This window comes from Colobus angolensis, unplaced genomic scaffold (assembly GCF_000951035.1).
Source record: "Colobus angolensis palliatus isolate OR3802 unplaced genomic scaffold, Cang.pa_1.0 Scaffold5, whole genome shotgun sequence".
Taxonomy (NCBI): Eukaryota; Metazoa; Chordata; class Mammalia; order Primates; family Cercopithecidae; genus Colobus; species Colobus angolensis.
The window spans coordinates 29,632,398-29,646,607 of NW_012118487.1; the positions used below are offsets into that span (position 1 = coordinate 29,632,398).

The following is a 14,210-nucleotide window of genomic DNA, read 5'->3' on the forward strand; positions in this document are numbered from 1 at the left end:
AAAAAAAAAAAATACATGTGAAAAACACTCTGAGCTTGAAAGTTCAGAGACCTGAATTTTAGTCCCTGATCTGCCTCTAACATGTGATCCTGAACAAGTGACTGACATTACTCTTTCTCACTATCAATATGCCAACATGATGAAAGTCAACAAGAAAGATTTAAAAAGTAGTTTAGGAAAATCTATATTTAAAATGATAGAATGCTCTATATCTTCTGATAATGCTGTTGATTTAATTTAAGAAAATTAGATAGGAAAGTCTTGTATAGTGAAAATATCACTTAATTTGAATTTAAGAGTTCTGATTCTGTCTGACTCTCAAGTTATTTACTGGTAGGCCCCTCAAGCTGCTGCTTCTATAAAATCAGTGGGTTATATTTACTTTATCTCTTAGGCATCTTCCAGTTCTAATATTCCAAAAAAATACAATGCAACCTCAATTATCCAAACTTTATATTGCTTACTTCTTAGAAAATCGAAATGTGCTTATCTTTCTGGAGGTTTGTAGCATTTATTAAATCTGAAAAATTCTTGGCTGTTTTCTCTTCAAATACTGTTTTAGTCCCATTTTCTTCTCCCTTCTTCTGTACCTTGAGTAAACCTTCTGATCATGTCTGGTAAGTTTCTATGCCGTTTCTGGATTCTCCATCCTCTTAACTGTCTGTGTGTTCAGTCTGGGTATCTTCTTCTGACCTACCTTTTAGTTACAAATTCTCTTTTCAATTGTATTTATTTTGTTTTTTAATGAGTGAACTATGAGGTGTTTATTGGTAATTTCCTTGTACATGCATTGAATTCAGTGATTTCCCTTAATCTTTGGATTGATGTGTTTTTTGAGTTTGAAAATTCTATCATTGTCTTTTAAAACATTGTTTATGCCACCATGTCTTTCTCTTTTCTTTGGGACATCCAATTACACCTATATGTGATTTTTTAACTGTATCCAATACCTATTTTAAACACTCTGCTTTGATTTTTTTTCTATTTATTTTTCTAATACTTTGCTTTTATATTTAATATTTTCTAGGGACCTGTTTTTGATTTCATAAACCTTGTGTTCTGCTTTGTTCTATCTGCCTTTAAAATCAAATTTTTTAAAAAAATTTCAGATTTCTAAAAAATTTCAGACTAAGAATATCCACTTAATTATTTTTTTTTTTTGAGACAGAGTCTCACTCTGTCACCCAGGCTGGAGTGCAGTGGCGTGATCTCAGCTCACTGCAACCTCCACCTCCTGGGTTCAAGCAATTCTGCCTCAGCCTCCTGAGTAGCTTGGATTACAGGAGCGCACCACCACACATGGCTAATTTTTGTATTTTTAGTAGAGATGGGGTTTCACCATGTTGGTCAGGCTGGTCCCAAACTTCTGACCTTGTGATCCACCCGCCTCGGCCTTCGAAAGTGCTGGGATTACAGGCGTGAGCCACTGTGCCTGACCCCACTGATTTTTTTTATAGCTTCTAATTTTCTGTTGAAACTCTCACACTCCTTATCTTTTGCTTTACTTTTTTTTATCGATCAATCTAAGTATTTTAAAGTCTGAGTCTCCTGTAGAACTCTCTCTAAGTCATTATCTCTGTCTTATTGGTAGGGAAACTAAAAAATTTCATGAAGAATAAAATCCATTGTACAATGCATAATATAGTCAAAGATCTTGAAAAAGAATTGGTGTCTAAACCACTATTTTTTACCTTTAGTCAATAAACATTATTCCTCTTTAGAGGAGGTAAAAAAAATTACCCATATAAAATATACTGAAAATAAGTGTCATTAAACATTAAACGATGAATAGTTTTAAATCGCTCCATTTTCTTTGCATGCATTAACTAGCACTTCAGAGAAAAATTAATGATAGCTTTTGTTATGGCTTCATATTTCTTTAAAATATTGACTTAAAATAGATTTTCCATCTGGGGAATAGATAAGAACTAATGCTGTTTGGTTTTAAACAGAATTGTGTTGTACTCTTCAAGCTAAAGGCATAGCAAAATAAAAAATGACAACATCACTAGAAATTTGCCTCAGTCTACTTACTGTTCACCATTTAATCAGACACTTTTTACTTCTGGCAGAAAGTCTAAGGAATTCATGGATCCACCTCCTAAGCACATCAAGAATTGCTAATGCACTGGACAGCTAGAACAATGGCAGTAGAACATCTTAAACTTTTGACATAATAAAATAATAATCTTTTTCTTGTTTGGGAAACAATAGCATTAATACTTTATAGTCGTGGCATACTATAAATGTTAAAGATTAAATTAAGCAAGAGAGCACCGTTATACACTTCAAATAAGACTGCTACAACTTACACAGGCACAGTTTCAAACAAGACTAGACAACCCTCCTTATTCATTAGGACTACTTCATATAAGTCAGCTACCAATAAGTAGCACTTTACAAAAGCCTCTTATCTAGTGACTTACCACACAGGTCTTAGGAAAAATGTTTTATTTTTGAATAGTTATATGGATACTATAAAGATGGTGATTATTTATCACTATGTTGTGAAATTTCTTGCCCTCCTTCAATTTTTTTTTTTTTTTTTTTTTTAGTGGAGAAATGATTTTCTAAAAAGTCTGAGTCTTCTAAGCATAGCTCACCTCCTGGTAAAAATTGCAGTGCCCCATTAGTTAATAATTCCGTCGCAAGGCATCCTTTTCTCTCTTCTAATGTACGATACAAACAAAATTTGTGCAAGTCAAAGAGCAGGGCAAAGTTTTCATACTTCATAGAGCTTTAAGTAAGTTTATTTCATAGAACTGTGGGAGTGCCAGCCAAAAGAGCTTCTTTCAGTTGCTTTTACGGAGATGGCCACTGGCAGCCTACCACCTTGGTCATGCTCGGTGGGTAGGCAGGGAGAAGGCAGCTTGCGCAAACAGCACAGGAACAAGGCCTTTGGACGCATGCGGCCTCCCAGGCTCGTGCACTGCAAGCGCCAGGGACTCCAATAGCACAGAGCCCGGAAATTGGGCCCGCAGTCAGGGGCGCCTGCAGGCACAGGAAGTGAGGCAGAGCTTCTGCCTCCTCGATATTCCTGAAGGATGGAGCCTGGAAGTTTTTTTTTTTTTTTTTTTTTTTCTTTCTAAATTTCCCGCCTTTTCCCTCTGTGTTGGTCATTTGCTGTTGTTATTTTTGGCATGTTTTATCATTTTCAGTCGGTTTTCAGAATATAGATGGCATACTGTACATTCTCTATATGATGTTCCCATAAAAGTGCTGCTTTCGTTTTTTAGTTATAAAGCACTTCAGTGAAAGACTTTGATCCAGTTGAGACTTAGTTTTAAGTTTTGTTATACATGACCTTTTTAATTCGTTACTTACAGGATGTGACCATTAATCTTAAAAAGTAGCTTTGCCCGAGCCGGGTGCGGTGGCTCACTTCTGTAATCCCAGCACTTTGGGAGGCCGAGGTGGGTGGATCACGAGGCCAGGAGTTCGAGACCAGCCTGGTCAACATGGTGAAATCCCATCTCTACCAAAAATACAAAAATTAGCTGGGCATTGTGGCGCGTGCCTGTAATCCCAGCTACTCAGGAGGTTGAGGCAGGGGAACTGCTTGAATCAGGACCCAGGAGGCGGAGGTTGCAGTGAGCCGAGATCACGCCATTGCACTTCAGCCTGGGCAACAAGAGTGAAACTCTGACTCAAAAAAAGAAAAGAAAAGAAAAGAAAAAAAAAAGGAGTTCTGCCCAAGTCCTAGACCTGAGTTTAGCACGCTCCCTCCGGATTTCATTTCAATCTTTAACTCCTCAGTGCTGTTCAACTGCTGAAATCTGTGTTCAGCACTCGAGCTTTCTGTTTGCTGTTTCCCAGTATGTATCTTGAAGGCTTGCCTTACACATGCACAAGTCAGAAATTTACCCGCAATTTGAGGGAAACGAGGGCGCAGATTTGCAGACACTCTCTTAGCTTCCTGTCTTTCTCAATAGTTTGCTCCTCCAATCAGAGCTCCTTTGGCATCCTGAAACGCCAGACTTTGTCTCCTCTGGTGTGTGAGACTCCTGCTTTCTTCTTGGGCTCCTTTCGCCTTCACCACAACTTGGAAAATCCCCGCAGGAAAATTCCCAGGTGAATGTTGAATACATCTTGTGTGCTTCCCTTTCTCAAGGATTCTAGCTGCTCAGTATTACTTGCACTGGCTCTCCAATGCTTTCAGAGGATTATTTTTTAGATATATTGTTTCCAATTTTTAAACTTATTTTTGGTAGAAGATGAGTTAAATGTAAGCTACCCTGTTGACTCCAGGGGCCAACATTTTAGTCAGTGAATTTTAATTTGAACTTTTTTTATCTTTTCTAAATGTTATTTAAAATTATTTTTAATGTGTACTCAATTATTTTTAAATCATTTTGTTGCATGTTCCCTTAGTCTTCCTTTAAACAGTTTATGTTTATCTATCTATATTTACGTTTGGATTCAAATAATTCCAAAAATTCTCTCTCTCTCTCTCTTTGTGTTTTTTTCCTTTGTATGCTTGTGATTTCTAATATTAACCACAGATAACTTGATGTCATTTATGGAAGTTTTAAATCTTTCATTTTTAGGAAATTTATAAACAATGGATTATATGCGTTTTTTCCTTATTTATTCTAGGTCTAGGTTTTAGGTAAGAGGGCCTTTGGGAGTTTCCAGCCTGACAATATATACTGCTTGACACAGAAAGTTATACATTTTAATTTTGAATTGTGCTCTTCAGGAAAACTTGAAAAGAAATAAAAATGTTTCGTGATGAACTTTTGTTCACCAAGCCTCTCAGACACTTATATGCTTTGGCTGCAGAAATTCCAAACTCAACTTATTAAACTTTTTTATTTCACAAAGCTATATATTTTAGAAAGAAATCTATCCACCTGTTAGCTGAAATTCAATTAATTGTAAAGCATTTTTTTCTTATTTAACAAAAAGAAGAATGTCTTTTTTTCCATGATTCAATAATAGAATAAGTGAAAATAAGCTTTGGGTCAGTTTGAAACTTATGACAGATTGGTAAGTGAATTATTTATCAATGAAAATGAATTATCTATAAAACTACCCAAAGCAGTCCAATACTGTCACTTGGTAGACAAATTTTGTATGATTAGAATGGACATATTTGAGGTGTGTAGGCATGATCTACTTAATTATATTGAGACAGATAGAATGGGAAGAATTGAGACCTGAAACTAGACATTTCTGTTCGGTTTGGGCAGGTCCTCAGGGTGATAGATGAGGATGAAGGTGGAGAACAGGATAGAGATGAAATTTTGAGAAGGGAGTCCAGCCTAGAAGGTAGGATCCTATAAGTCCCTTGACTGCTGGACCATTGTATATCATTTTAACTGCTACTTCCAAAGTGATTTCACAATGCCTGTCACATGATAGTTGCTCCAAAAATATTTTAAATGAAAAAATAAAAGAATAATAGAGGAGTCTAAGGATATGAAAACAAATACTTCAGTCTCTAATAAGCGATTACAGGTTTCTCCATAATAAGGAGATACGTGTCAGGAGAACTGACTAAATTCGTCCAATAATTGGGCGACCTCTCCCTTGATCAAAGTATAAATGGGCGTGACCAACTCTGAATCTCATTTTGACCGTAAGAAATGAATATTTCTAAGGTCTGTCTCTCCCCACCTGATAATAACCAAGCTGACTTTTTTTTGATATTGTAAGGGCTTGCATGTATTAATTCATCTTTTCCTCACACCAGCTCTATGAGATGGATGCCATTATTGAGAAAGGTAAAACAAGTATTCAATTATGATACCTCCCTATTTCAATTATATTGCTATGAATCACCTCACTATAGCCTCATATAGGTTACCATAGACTAGCTCTAAATTTAAAAGGCAAAAATGGGCAAAGATTTGAATCCAAAGTAGCATGCAGAATATAATCCTGATTATCTTTTAAGTCTTTTGTTAAGTATAAAAGGAGACAGTGAAGCAAATTCTGGATAATTTGCTGCATTAGTAACTTAATAATACAACCGTTTCTTGAACCTGAAATCATGTATTGATCAATGAATCTTACCAACAGTGTCTTACATCTCTTTAGAGAGTGCCTAACCATTAGTATCATCCTTGCAAGAAAAGAGAAAATAATGAATGAGCAATTACATCTTATAGCGTATCAAGCACTGTGCTAAGTGCTTTACATATAACATGCAATTTAATTATTAGAACCATTCTGTGTACTAGATATAATGATCTTAGCTTTTCAGATGAGGAAACTAAGCTAAATTAATTATCTTTCCAAAAGCACCTACCTGAGATAGGAATCTTTTTGTTTACAAATTCGTTAACTCAGGTAAATGCAGATTTATTGTCATAAATTATATTGTCTGGCTATTTCTCTAAGCAATTAGTGCAAAGATAAAACAAGGAGTTGCTTCTGAACCGATGATTACCTCATCGGTTGGCTTCATTCCCCAAAGAACTGCAATATAATATGCATTCTTAACCAAAGCACTGGTCATTTCCTGTGGAAAAATAATTGGAGTGTGTTATACTTAGAGAACGACATGTTCATTCTTATAAAAATATTCAATTTTTTTTTCTCTGTGTTATACTCCTTGGTATCTTTTCATCTTTTTATTTCAGAACCCATTCCAAGCTTCTAACCAAAAGCTTTTAGGCTTATAATTTTTGGCTATGCTACATGTTGCATGACCATGGGAACCCGATGACTGCCCTTTGGAAAACAGTGTGATTTTACTATAAAAGGAGTCTTTATGGATTCATAACTGGTGATGGGCTGTCAAGGATTGATTTTTCTCTGGCACTTTTCCTTAGGCAGTCCCTCCACACCCAGCCATGAGTGCTCCTGGTTTTCATTCCATGGACTGTGAACTGTAGTCTCTCTCAAATTCCTTCTTTTTCCAGTTTCTACATGCTGTGAACGTGCTTTGAGAAGGAGCTTGAATCTATAGAGCTGAGTAGGTGAGAGTGGGTGGCTGGGCAGGGTATGTGATGTTAACACATTCCGTGTTTTTGATCCAAAGGATAAAATATCAGGAAGGAAATGGAACTCTCATAAAGACAGGAAAAGGAATAGAACAACCTTAGATAGACTGCAAATATTGTTTTGAATCTTCTCCCAACTTTTTGCTTTTCTGTCCACCTTCTTTTGGCATCTTTCTGTCTTCCTCCTGGCCTGCCCCATTCGTTTTGGGGCTTCTCACTAGGGCAGTCACCTGGAGGGCTTATTTCAATATCTGTATTGAAACAAGACTCTCCTCCAGTTTCCGATTCCGTAGGTCTCAGGTGAGTTTCGAGGATTTTCATTTCTAACAAATTTCTAGGTGAAGCTGATGCTGCGGGTCCAGGGTCACACTTTGGGAGCCACTGGCCTTGGGATGTGTTTTACCATCTTAATATGTTCGTTCATTCATGCATTTGTTAATTCAGTTAATGTCCAGGCAGTGCCTTACACATTGTGTACTCCCCACAGAATCCGGCTTTAGTGACAAGCATTGAGTAGGTCTTCAATAAATTTTAAACTGCTGTGCAACGTACATTTCTCCAAGTCTCACTAGCCCATGGCTACCTAGCATTCTTTGGCAGGAGTGACTTGAACTGTACTGACTTTTACCCTCTCCTGCGTAAAACAAGACCTCCAGCACCTCTCCAAAAATCACTTATTGTGTCTTACGGATGCTTAGTCTTGTAGTTCATATGCTTATAACCCAGGTAGTTCTGGTTACCACACACAAGCCTCTCTCATGGATGTTTTCTCTCTGTGCAGCTACTTATGGGCAACTTACTGCTTCACCTGCTGCTGTTGCTGTCTTCTACGGTGGTAACCCTGAAGTCCACACCATGGGAGCTACCCACCAGTGCTCCAGAAGTTGCAATACCTGAGAGGTAATGGAAAGGATGAGGTGTTCCCTGACCCTGCATCATATTTCTTCACCTTGAAAGCCAATGGCTGCTGATGCTTTGATATTGCACAGAATAATATATGAAAATATCTCCATCAGTGCCTTCCTGTAGTTGTTCTTTTCTGGTGCTTGAATCCACAGTGCTGAGGAGGTGGGCGTGGGTGAATGGGTAGAGTATGTAGCATTAACCCAGTCTGTCTTTTTCAATTTAGTTTCACTATCAATTCTTGAAACTTGAGTATGTAGTTACATACCCCAACATTGTATCAGATAGGCGACATATGTCTGAATCACAGTAGGTGATCCAACACAGTTCCAAAACTACCAGATACAAATGAATAAAGGATTCCAAATTTCTCTCTACATTCTTCTCCTGCAGTTTAAGGTGTTTATTTATAATCCCAATGCATTTCTAATGTTCCAAATTTAATCTAGTGAAGCCAGGGGCCTTTCCTTTCTTTAAATGTACTCTGTAGATTTTTTTCTTTTACATAAACTATACCTTAGGTGAGGAGAGAAAAAATAATTTGTTGGTCTGCACTAGTTTCCTGCAAGGAGCCCAAGGGTTGAGACAGTTTTATCCAATCTTTACTCCTTTACAAAGACAGAAAACTACTGCTGCGTGAGTTGTTCTGTCTATGCCAAGAATGACCTAGAGCCAGTGTGTCTGTCCTGGTTTCTCCTCTGTGTGTGTGCCCTGGGGACAGAGATGGAGCAGAGTATCAGGACCTTGAGTGCCCATTTCTGAAACAGAGAAGCTTAGTTGTCTAGATTGTGTGGGGGCTTTTTGAAGAAATCCAGGGCAACCTCCAATTTTCCTAATTCTTACTTTATTCCATGATGACTCTATGAATTATCAGGTTTTAGAACTATAAAACAAATGGAAATTATTCTAATGTGCATAAATTATCTGATTATTAAGAAGTGAAATAATAACTTTATACATGTCTATCATTTCAAATAGATGCCAGATTGGCTGTCATATGTTTTATCTGTTTACCATATCATAGTATGTTCATGCAGACATCGCCCAGTTTCTGGTCATGTGGCAGAACCATTCTAACACAGACACAACATCAAATCATGGAATAAATGTTCCTAGGGAAATGAGGCAAATGGATTATTGCAGGAGATTTCCATACCAGGAAAATGGAGGAAGATGCATGGTTTAACAGTAGACAGAGGAGAGAATACCTAATACAATGCAATGCCAGGCATTTTATCTGCTGGAAATATGCCTATTTGGTGTTCTCTGGGTCATATATGAGTGATTAGGCTATGGCACAGAGTGTTACTTCATAGTTTTGTAAGACCAGTTCTGAGGAGACAGGTAATTTTCTCCAAAAGCACTTTTCCTACTGCATATAGATGTACTAGTTGAGGTCAACAGGAATGATGTCCTTAGGGGTGAGCAATCAACTGTCAGATAAAAAGTGCACATATTTCTATAAAATATGACATAATCAATATAACTTCTTTTGCATACTGTTCAAAAGACAGATATAGTATAGACTACTATTTAACACTTTTATGACAAAACTTCAAAGATTATAAAGTTGAAAATTTTTCAGCGGCAGGCAGGGCAGCTTGGTGCTGTCCAGGCCTGGTGTTGGAATGGATAGCAAAGGTATTAGCGAATTCCATACAATAAGTAGGGCAAAGGTAGTACCCAGGAACCTATGCTAATGCCGGGATTATAGTTATAGTAGGGTTATGGTTCCTAGAAATCAGGAATATGAGAAGCAAGGGATAGGGTCCCCCAGTGGAAGAGTCTGAACAAGGTGTCCATCTGCAGGTCTGCAATCTGTGCAACAGGCCTGGGTCAACAACGGCAAAGAAAAACTCAGTACTTAGCTCTTCAGTGATTGGAGTCCTTATATATTGTCCTTCACTTTCCCAAGGGCTCTCAGGAGATGGGCAAGTTGCCACACAGTCACAGCAAGTGACACACCTGACAGGAGTGGGGGAAATGAGAGTGCTGTGGGTGGAAGAATGAGGGCCGATTCACTATCTAATCTGGTCCAGGAGTTGTCCTAGACTGAAGGCAAATAGCCTTCATCAAACTAGGATCTTACTATTGGAAGCCTTGAAGGATTTACAGATTACTTCATTGCCAGTGAAACCTAAGACATCATTTAATTGTAAAAAGGTGTTAATTTGCTTTTAGAACTAAGTATTTAACTCGTAGTACAGGGAATTATAACTCTGCACATTAGAAGCTTTTAAAACTGTGGATTCCTGGGCCCTGCTTTAGATCATTTAGAGTCTCTGGGAAGATGGATGGGGCCTAGACACTCCTATATTTTTAAAATTTTCAGGGGTTTTTACTGTTCTTTAATATTTAAACTTAATTTTTAAGTAACTGAAGTAATATGCATTTTTTATTGTAAACAAATTATTTGTCCTACTCTCCTTCTTTATAGATTTATAACATATATACAAGGTATAAAGAATATAAAATAAATAACTATCTACACCCTTTCCAATTTGATTGAAGGATAAGACATATATAAATATGGAAAAGCACAGAAATCACAAATGTATAGTCAATGTGTTATCTCAAAATAAACATACTTAGGTAAATCCCACCTAAAGGAAGAAACAGAACATTCCCACAATCCTGCTCTATTCATGTTTTCTCTCCATCACCATCCTTGCCCCTCCATAAAGATATAGAAAGGTCCCCAGGTAATTCTAATGGGCTCTACCATTATCTTACTGTCTACTTTTTCACTTTATTTCTCTTATTATTTTTAAGAAGAGAAAATACTTTAGGCACGAGAATTATTAGTCTCTCTGATCTAATCTAATGATAATAACGAATGCTTTGAGTTCTATATGTGCACTCACAGATTATATTGTAAGTTATGAACGAATGTTATATTGTGGCAACAAATTTTCAAACTAACACTCATTCAAGGAATTTAGCTTTATTTTTCTAAAACCAAATTAAACTTCTCCGTGTCCCGTGCTACCTGATGGCAAAAAACACCTTTCCATTCAGTTTCAACAGAGACCATGAGCAATTGATGGCAATTGCTTCCACATTCCAAAATGAGGTATGGATCCGCTGTGCTGAGGGAAGTGGTTTGCTGCATTGGGAAGTCTGAGGTTGCTGGAGCAAATCATGATGACCATGTCCATTGGATCACTTGTGGGGCAGTACACAGAGGTCCAAGTTAGAAAACCAGCCTGCGGGTCAGCCTAAATGCTGCCTAAGAGATGAGGTGATCTCAACAGAACAGGGGGCTACCAAGTTCCAAGGGACTGAGGGGCCATCAACGGCCAGCTAGAGAGATGCTTTGATAGTGGTGTCTCTGAAGTGACTACAAGATGCTCATCGCAGAGTCAGCTTTATACACCTGCCAAACCTGGAGAGCTTAGAAGTCAATTCGCAGCATTATCCATGGAGTAGCAAAACCATTTCTGCCATTATTGCTTCTCTCTCTCCACTACCTTGGAACAGCCAGAGCCAGGCTCAAAGTAGGGTGAGTGGCTGGGTGAGTGGTTAAGGAATAAGAGCTCTAGGCAGGAACCAAAAAGAATCTACGATGGATCTCCTCTGTCCCTTTTCAGTAGATTTTGGTTATGCTTTTTGAGGGACTGCTATCTTCTGGAGAAATTCTGGAAATTTAAAAGAAATTTTTTAAAAAATTTACTATGATATAGAATCAAACATATTAATTAGTTTATGTATATTACATGTCTGTATGTCTATGGCTAACAACTGGAGAACTTTTAAAAAAATTTAAGTATTACTGGAAAAGTCATGGGGTCTGCCTGAGTTTCCATTTAAGAAAGTTGAAAAGAGATATCAGGCCACAGAATAGGTTTCAATGGGCAGTGGAGGGGGGCAATCACTAAAATTGTGTTCTGATTATATCTGACAAGCCCGGTTTATCCAGTGTATTGGTTACATCAATATCTTGACTACAAATAATTCAGTGTGCTTGTCCTCAATTCTACCGTGATAGCTTTGCTGTGGTGCAATGGTGACTATGTGTCGAGGCCTGGGCGGAGGAGACAGGCTTCCGAGCAGTTTAATGAGGCATCATGGGGGATAAAAACACACACATTGCTGAATATTTCAAATGGTCATTCCAAGGCTGCTATCTCATTCGATCATCACAAGAAACCGATGGATTAAGTGGTATTATTTTTCTTCTCTCACACATGAGGGAAACTGAGGCAGGGTAAAATGACTTGCCACAGGGGACAACACGTAAGAGTTAAAAGAGAAGAATTTAAAGCCAGGCTTCCTCCCTCTTCAGCCTATTCTCTGAATATCATAGTTCAGAGTAGATAGTGGAGCCTCCACTAATCCCTATTGTGGCTATAGCAAGGGACAGTGTATTGTTCTTTTTCTAGGAGACATTTTTGGAGTGGGGTGGCAAGGTAGTCAACCAGATTTACTAACTCACACAACTCACCCTATCTCCTAGGCATTTCTTCATGAAAAAAGTAGCTCTAAAAACAGCTGGAGGAGACTTCTGGTTATTATAACTGGCCTCTGCCAAAGGCTTACTTTTAATTTTTATAGAGCCAAGTCAGTTGTCCCTTTGACTGTGAAAATAATAAGATGATCATAAAATGCAGCTTTGGTATGGTTTTCTTGCAAGAAGTTCACATTTTCTATCTAGAAAATAATTCTGTGTGTATGAAAGTATGTGCCTTAAGAGTTTTTGAGTGCAAATAAAATTGCTTTGATGCCTGAATTCTTGGAAAGTTTAGCCAAAATACCCAGGTACTTCCAGGCACTATAACATACCCAGGTACTATCAGAAATACCCAGGTACTATCAATATTGGGAATATCAAAATACCCAGGTACTATCAATACTGGGATTGCTCCTTCTCATTCCTCCATGTGGCAGGACTTTTAAAGAGGAAAAAAGGACTGAGTTTAGAGTGCTAAAATAACAGCCTGATTATAATTTTCGTCAATTTACCACTTGGACGTTTATTCTCTCCTTCCATATATATTCCAACTCCTTGCTCTTTTTGCATTGTAAAATACAGTATTTTTAGGAATATACACCATATGCTAATCTTTTACCCACTCTTCAGTATCACAACTTTCTTTCTCTGTGGGTAGGAAAAATCCCTGTCCCCTTTCTGTCTTCTTGCCTTTTGATTCTATTTGTCATAGTGTAATTGAGACCCCAAGGTCATCAGCTGCCTTTGTGCTAGGACACGCAAACCACCCAGGCCAATCCCTCACCTGTTTTTTTTTTTTTTAAAAACCTCCAATCAGAGAGAATCCACAACTTCTTTTGGTGAACTGTTGCATCGTGCAACTGCACACTATAAATGTCTTTCCTTATCTATGTGCACTCTTATCTCACTGTTCTATTTTTTCCCCCTCATTTATATTAACTCTTTCTTACCTTTTTTTTCTGAACTTCTAGGCCTTCTCTTTGCAGAACTGGTGGAAGACAAATGAAACGGCCAAGATGGTAAGGTGAGTAGTTCCTGGGAACGCTTATGCTCTAATCCCAAGTTATGCGGGATGGACACTCGAGGGGTGATGGCATTCCTTATTTTACAAGTTACTCCCTTGGCTGCGGCTGCTCCACCAAGATAGCAAACACTTGATCTTTTGAACTTCATGAGACTGACATTTCTGAGTTTGTTTTGCAAACACAACACTAGAGGGCTCCCAGGGGTTAAAAATAAGTGGAAAGTTATTTGAATGAAAACTGATTCTCTACGGCATTTCTTTTTTCCGAATTTAAAATTAATGTTTATTTTGTTAACTATTGTTTTTAAAAGCCTTATATCTCTTAAAACCATGCAGCAGTCAGTTTCCAAGTTTTGCTTTGCAATCAGTAGTTTTCAAGGGAGCTTTTAAAGCTGAACTGAAATGTTTGAAATGTGGAACACTCTTGACCATGAAATATGTTCTACTTACATGCCTCAGCCTTTAAAAGTTCTTTGCATTAGAGTCAAGGATTACATTCTTCCTGGAGCCAAGCATGGGGCCAGCTGAGTAAGTAAGGTTGCTTACGAGTTTCTTCTTTTTCTTTTTAATAGTGAAAAAACAGAACTAGAGATGCTTTTATTTTCTTTCAGCTGACTTCGGTGGAAAGTAAAGAAATAAAAAGCAGTCAGAGTTGTGTTGTGTTGTGTGATTGTGTGTATGTGTAAGAGAGAAAGAGAGAGAGAGAAACAGAATAAATGCAACTGTTTCCAACATATATGGACATTTACGGCTTTGTATTGTACTAACAATGTAAGCTAATGGAACATATTATTAATACGAAGAAAAATTTGTACCATTAGACTAACAGAGAATATGTTTCTAAATTTTATTGTTAATACTTGCTGCTTGTAGTTGGTTAATT

The 14,210-nt window shown here is 37.6% G+C and overlaps 1 protein-coding gene across 1 annotated transcript in view; it reads left to right on the plus strand.

Moving 5' to 3' along the window:
• The first annotated feature begins 13,456 nt into the window (after positions 1-13,456).
• Positions 13,457-14,210, plus strand: part of FAM198B (family with sequence similarity 198, member B) — a 48,088-nt gene continuing 47,334 nt past the window's right edge. The window contains exon 1 of the mRNA XM_011959715.1: positions 13,457-13,855. The gene's annotated coding sequence lies outside the window, so the exon portion shown is untranslated. The remainder of the gene's footprint in view (positions 13,856-14,210) is intronic.